Below are 7516 nucleotides of genomic sequence, written 5' to 3'. Positions count from 1 at the left end.
AGTATGTATACAAAATCAACGACGGAATACATCGAAAAAGTTGGGAAAACGAGTCTTGAGATATCATATGCATTACATGGGTAAGGGTGAAAATACACCGATGAACGTGGCACGTGGTTTTTTTAGATAGTTTTAAACGTGCGAAGAAAGTGTGGCGTGCCTTGCACAGATTCATGGCACGCCGTCCCAAAATTACCCCCTGGAGTGTTTTCGGTCAAATTGTATCCTTGTATTTATCCTTGCTTGACGGTGATCGATAGCGGTGTATCCCATAGTATAAGAAATATAGGAGAACTTGTCGACGTTCCACGTTCCTTGCTGTGTGTTTTCGCCCTAAATGTTGCTGAAAAATACATAAGTAGATATGTACATATGTACATACAATCAACAAAATACTAAAATACAACTCTTGTTTCCCAAAATACTAAAATATGTCTCATTTCATTCGGAAAATTTTCAGCATATCTTTAAAGTTATTACAACTCATTAAAAATATGTTTTTTCTATGATGAAAAATTCTGATAGAATGAAAGTTCTTATATTTACAATATTTTTCTTTATTTATATCAGAAATTTATTTTATTATATTATTGTTGTTGTAGATTAGCTATCGAGCTATGTGTGTCTTAAAATAAATTAATTAATTAAAATATTAAAAAAAAAACAGTCGCATATTTATTATATGAATTCAACTCCATTTTGCACAATGTTGAATTGTCAAAATTTAAAGATTTAAGAAATAGAGAATACAAAAAAAAAACTAACATACGAAGTTTATAACTTCTTTCAACGTGTTACGATTAGTTTAACATTGACGATTTAAGACAATATAAAAACAAAAGCTTGATTTGAATAGGAAGCGTACCGGTATGATATTACATATGATTGCTAATTTGAATGATTATTGATTTGATTAACCACATGCAAGGTTATCGGACGCAGGAAAACGGATGACACAATACCGAGGTGTGTCCAGAGGGGGAGGCGAAGGGAGGGTTCGCCAGCGAGCCACAGTTTGAGAGCACCGGCTGACACATGTACGTCAACCAGCCGCCCAGTGTTTGTTTACCGGTGCGTCACGTTGTAACGCCCAATGTTCGACAATACATTCTCATACATATTATTTTCAGTTAAACTTGAATATACATAAATAAATCAATCAATATTTCAGTCATCTTTCTAAATAATTCATTTCAGGAAAAAAATCGAATTTATTCGAAAAATAAAAGTTGTTGAAACAATTGAATGACATGTATTTAAATATTGTTTTGTTTTCGGGTAGCCGATTGTGGGTGGAGGGGGAGGGACGCGGGTTCAGGTCGCTTTCCGGACTTTCGGTAACTTTTGCGGTTTCGCGCGCTTTTCTACGCTTTTCAGCGTGTCGGGAAATTTCAGCATGGTCGGAAAATTTGCCGTAGGTCTTCCGCGGCGTCTGTCTTTGTGTCGTAATAATGTGTCGTTGTCGCGCTATCTGTCCGTTGTAGCTCACAAATGCGCTAATGGGTCGTTAAAGTCGGCCGCGTGTGTTTGTTTGTTTGTTTACGCCCGGTGACGTCATGTGTTTATTCTGACGAGGGGAGATTCGGGCTATATGGAGCTCCGCTATTACATATATTATTTTGAGGTGATTTAATTTTACTTTATGATTTTCTGAAAATGAAACAATACGTATTTAGTATGTATTGGTGATTTATATATGTATATATATAGAAAAAATCCATGAAACAAAAGATGTTTTTTAAATTACATTTGATCGAATAATTTGAATAATTAATGCATTTTTTTAAAACATTTAAAGTAGACATGTAATATTTTATTTTTATATATTGTATATATTTACTTTCAGTACATGAATGGTATCTGAGGATGCAAAATAAGGCAAACGACTAGAGTTGCCTGTGTACGTGTAGAATAAATTGGATGAATTTTTCACAAGGAGTTGAAGAGGATCAAGATTTCTAAAAATGATCATGTTCCTATAAGGTAATACAATACTTTTGATAGTATAGATGTACAATTTTAGGTAGAAAACAAATGAAAATTTCAATTTTTTTATTAATTTGCATCTTCTTTTTTTTTCAAAATCAGAGGATTGTTTAGTTCCAAAAGCAATCAAAACAATTATATTTATGTAAGAAAAATAGGCAATAAGTATTATTATGAGTAATTATTTAAGAAATTTTATATTATTTTCTCTCTCAAGCAATAGATCTTAAGATTACTGACGAAATGATATATACATATGTATATATATAGTTCATTTTTGAAAAATTTCAACACATAATCTCTCAAATTTTATTTTTATTTACCTAATAATGACAAAATACTCGGTTGGGTTTCATAGTTTCACTATTTACCATTGATAGACTTATTTCTTCTGTAACTAATTTACATATTTATACGTATGAAAGTTATCAATTCATAAAGTAAAGATTTTTATTTTCTGTTGAGATCTTTTTTTAATAAACAAAATATTTATAACTATGTTAAGACTTGGATAATATCGGGGTCGATATTATCCAAGTTTATCTATCAACTATAAAAATTGAGTTATTTTTTTATAAATCGACAGTTTTCAATGTAGAATTACTTAATTTGGTATATTATCTCATGAAATTCTAACTTAAATCGTAAAATGCTTTTGGGCAAGGTCTGAGTCAAGTTTTATTCACAAGTTTTATTGCAACGCCCGGTGTTTCAGCAATTTCAACACAATATTTGTATACTCACTATGCAAATCGAAAATCAAGAATCACCATATTTGGTGTATATTTTTTTATGGGAAATCCAGCCTAGGGTAACCAGATGGGGTCTACGTGACGAGACAGAATGTTAAATTACAGAAAACACAAATATCGGAAGGCAAAGATCGAAAATCGAAAGATCTTAAGTCGAAAGATCAAAAAAAAGGGTGCATGGTAAACGGTACATACTCACTTAATTTGCGCGAGCAGGATACAACAGGAACAAGAGGAACATGCTTTTCCTCCCGTATTCTGCGCGCGCACATTAATACGGGAGGAAAAGCCTGTTCCTCTTGTTCCTGTTGTATCCTGCTCGTGCAAATTAAGTGAGTATGTACCGATTACAATGCACCATTTATTTTTTGATCTTTCGACTTAAGATCTTTCGATTTTCGATCTTTGCCTTCCGATATTTGCGTTTTCTGTAATTTAACATTCTGTCTCGATACGGAGACCGAACCAGATGATAGGTGTAACGTGAAAGTTCACTGTATTCAAACCCTTTCCACTCTCCAAATTAAAAAAAAATGGGGCAAACTAAATAAGATTTCAAATAAACTTATTTTTGCAACAATTTATACCTTTGTATAATCCTCATCATCATCATTCACAGCCGTTCGCCATCCACTGCTAAATAAAGACCTCTCCAACTCTCATCCATCTCCCATGTGGACTTACTTGCAGCCTTTTACTTTCTCTCAGATACCATTCGAGCATTTCTTTCATCCATCTATCGTCCGTTTTGCTAGCTACGTGACCTGCCCATTGCCATTCAATTTCTCAACTCTTACCATTACATCAACCACCTTTGTCATACTTCTAACCCACGTATTCCGTTTCTATGTATCTCTTCTCGTTATGCCAATCATAAAGTGTTCCAGTGGCATGTGCTGAAAACCTCCTCATTTTTGTTGCACAGTCTTACGTGTGCGCGAGCAGGATACTACCTAGTCCCCTTGCATCCTGCTCGTGCACACCTGAGTAAGGCTGTGACAAAAACGCACTGGATGCATAGAATGCACTGGACCTCATTCAGCATTCCAGCGTTATGCCTATCTATGTATATATTTTTTTTCATACTAAAATGAAAAAAGTTGCACAGAGGCGGTCTGGACCTAATAACTGCCCACTTTGTGGGCAACTGGTACTCTATTTTATTTCAACCCGAGCATCGTCGTTTAGTACTGTACAAAAAGCTACATATAATTTAGGGTGGTCGGATAAATGCACTAAAGAGAGTCGCACTCTCGAGACATTAAAATGCCCAAGAACAACTAAGGCAATAGAATTCCACAAAAAAGCGTCAAGGGGTATTGTATGTTATCCGAGGGTGCTAACCCTTTTTTGTTGAATAGCATTGCCTTAGTTCTTCTTGGGCATCTTTGAAAATTTGAATGTCTCGAGAGTGCGGCTCTCTTTAGTGCATTTATCCGATCACCATAAATTATATGTGGCTTTTTGTACAGTACTAAACGTTCTTCAGTTCTTCTTGAGCGCCTTTGAAAATTAGGATTTCTCGAAACTGCGCCACTATTCAGTGCAATTCAGTGAATTTTTCCAGGAATTTTTCCAGTTTTTTTTTTCATATTGACTGTCCACTTATGCATTATTCGCTACAGTTGCGTCGATTCAAATCGCCCCTCGAAAATCGAATTGATTTGTTTTAAATTTTTAGTTTGTTTGGGCGAGTTAACAATCTTATTCAATTGTTTTCATGGATTTGTATTGTTTAATGAGAGGTGGAGGGGGGAGGAGTGGGGTGGGGTGGTCTGTGGCGTGATGATGCGAATGGCAAGTCGCCCGAGTCGGTCGAGTGTCCCCACACATGCACACACACATCGTCGAGTGCGGCAACTCGGCTATTTAGGTATATTGTTGTTTATTTTATTGGGGGCCCGCGGTCCCCGCGCGGCTCAGTCCGCCCGCGGCCGCCCGCCGCACGCCACTGCCACCGCCACAGCCCTGACACGGCACGGACACAGACACGGACACGGACACGGACACTACCTTGCCACCTCACACCACACCACCTCGCAATCACAACACACCACCACACCGACACGCGCCGGAAGTTCCGGTGCGACTGCGACTGCGCACGCGCCACTTTCGCCACTACCGGCGCGACCCGCCAAATTCAAATCGGATCGCGGTGTCGAGTGGAGTGTTGCGATCGGCGACCTTGACACCGGCGAGCTCGCGCGCGCGTGTGCAACTGTCACTAAAGTGTATCGCTCGTCGCCAAACTACCGCGTCGACAACCTTTTTCCTCCGCTGAGGATCCGCCTCGACCCCGTCATGTGGCTGAGCTCCTTCTGTGTCCGGTGACGTCTATCAAATCGCTGCTCCGGCCCTTCCGTTCCACCGGACGTCGTTGTCGATCATTTGGTAATAATGCACACATACACACATAGGTACTCTTCAATTGTAATTAATCGTTTACAATGCAATGCGCCAACTCGTTAAACGATAGTCCAGCCTGTGTGTGCAGATCTGAGACGCGGTGTTTCTAGCTTTGACTTTTTCTCGTGTTTGGGTCAAATTGGAGGTGATGTCTGATATTTGACCATCAGATATCAGCCTACATTTTATTTCGGTGTACAATACCGTACTCTGCATGCACTGTATGTATATATAGAATCCTTGTTGGTTTTTCTCGGTGTAACATATTCAATTGAGTTGTATCATTGTACGGTGATCGTTTTTTCCAAATTCAAAAACAGGACATTTTTTTGCAAATACTTCAATTATTTAAAACGAAGATTAAAGAATGATGAACGCATATTTATAACAAAAAAATGAATTAATTTTCTTGAATGCTCTTATAAAATTCTACACAAGACTGGTTAAATATATACTAATTGATTAGCAAACATTTTAAAGTTTCAACATTGATTTAGTTTTATCACTGGAGTATATATTGTTCATCAAAGTAAAAAATCTTTCGGCTGTTGCATTTGTTCCTGATAAATGGAAACAACATTTGACTAATTTGCCAATATGTTTGTAGGAGACATCATTTTCGCTGAAGAATTTGTATATTTATCGATCTATTAGATAAAAAAATTATATTACATAAAAAAGTGTACGGGTTTCATCTCATGACGTACCAGGACGGATACCCAAATAACCAGTACTGTCCTGGAAAAACAGTAAGAATGGTCACCTTAATGTACGCTATCTTTAGGATACGAAATGTTCCGAGTGAAAAATCCAATTGGCCAATACTATAAAGTTTCCCTTATAGGGCTTGGATTGTATCGAAGTATATTTAGAAAATACCGAAACTATGATTTTTCTAAATTTAATTCGTATAAATAAAATTTCGTCTCTAGTGCATTGCATTCAATAAAAAATATAATATTTTTACGAATATATGAATTTTTTTTGACGATTTAAAAATAAATATTTAATGTGTGCAAATATGTAATAGCATGTATGTATGTACATATGTAGGGAATTGTACCAAAACAACATGCATATTGTTATTTAATTTGTTTCTGATCTTTTTTTGTTCAAAACTAAAAATAATTTGTTTTTTTATTCACTTTGATATTGATGTAATATCACTGTTGTGCGTCAACGGTACATTAAAATAATCTGTTCGATTATATTTATGATGGGATTGAATAAGTTCAATCGTTCACGCCACTTGTTGAATGCATATAGAGTTTTCCTACATATGTACATATGTAGCTTGTTTAATTCTTAAGGATTCTCTAATGATGAGAGCTCAATTCCTATTGGTCGTATGAAATTTTTCTCAAAGAAAAACTAATGTTCTTCTTGTTTTGTTTTTCAGTGGAGTTTATCTTAAGGAATTGTCGCGCATCAGGTTATTCGAAAAGTTCCGTTTATGTTCTAAACTAAATATAAATAATTATTGTTGTGTGACGTCAAAGCGAATGCGAATAATTTTATTTTGTTTATTTTTATATTTATTTCAGTAGAATAAACGAACCAGCGAGCTTACTTTGCGCTGACGTCATAGTAATGCTATAGTTTCGCCTTATCTATTTACGTTTTGTTTTTTTTTTCTTGAAAATTTGCTCACTCCATTGAATGCACGTTGTCAAAATTTTCATTATCAACGTTGAAATTGTAAAAAAGCATCACCTGCATATGATATAATATATGTACCATTGTATGTACATATTTCCGACGGATACACGTGCACGTTTAATTTAATCGCTAATTGATTCATCGTTTTGCGTTTACCTCATGACGCGATATGCTATTCTTCAGTTAATAACAGTGATTTTTATTGTTTTTACAAATGCAAACAACTTGTTAAATACAAATTAGCACTTATGGGAAAATCTCTTTTCAATGGAAATTTTGCATGTCTCGACTATTGAACTTTGTCGATCTTTGTATTCTCAAATAATAATAAACCATAGTAAACGGTTGACGATCGTTGAACGATCAAAACTTATATTGAACAAAACGATGTTGCATAATAATCAAAATGTGTCAATTTTGTTCGGAATTTGTTTCTCGAATTGTTTCGACAATTATTTGTTTGGGAAATTTGTTCAATGGTCAGATCCATTCGTTCTCAAACTCAAACGCATTTACACATGTTTTATAATTTATTAAACCATTTTTCATAAAATGCGAACTATGCACAGCGTTTATATTGGAGTAAAATTATCACATAAAGCCAAATGCAAATAATAAATCAATCGAGAGTGTTTGCGAAGTGAATTCATTGACGCCAAAAACTTCAAACGTTTTTCAATGATTTAATTTTAAACGGCCGTCGGGTATTTCGC

At 35.6% G+C, this 7516-nt stretch overlaps 1 protein-coding gene across 2 annotated transcripts in view; it reads left to right on the top strand.

Annotated features, from left to right (window-relative positions):
- The first annotated feature begins 4525 nt into the window (after positions 1-4525).
- Positions 4526-7516, top strand: part of FoxP (forkhead box transcription factor P) — a 79087-nt gene continuing 76096 nt past the window's right edge. Inside the window, exon 1 of one of the 2 annotated variants that reach the window (XM_077432365.1) lies at positions 4526-5129. The gene's annotated coding sequence lies outside the window, so the exon portion shown is untranslated. The remainder of the gene's footprint in view (positions 5130-7516) is intronic. The other variant, XM_077432368.1, reaches the window with a different exon arrangement.

This window comes from Arctopsyche grandis, chromosome 6 (assembly GCF_051622035.1).
Source record: "Arctopsyche grandis isolate Sample6627 chromosome 6, ASM5162203v2, whole genome shotgun sequence".
Lineage (NCBI taxonomy): Eukaryota > Metazoa > Arthropoda > Insecta > Trichoptera > Hydropsychidae > Arctopsyche > Arctopsyche grandis.
Note: the sequence above shows the minus strand (reverse complement) of the source record. Positions and strands in the feature narration are given on the sequence as shown.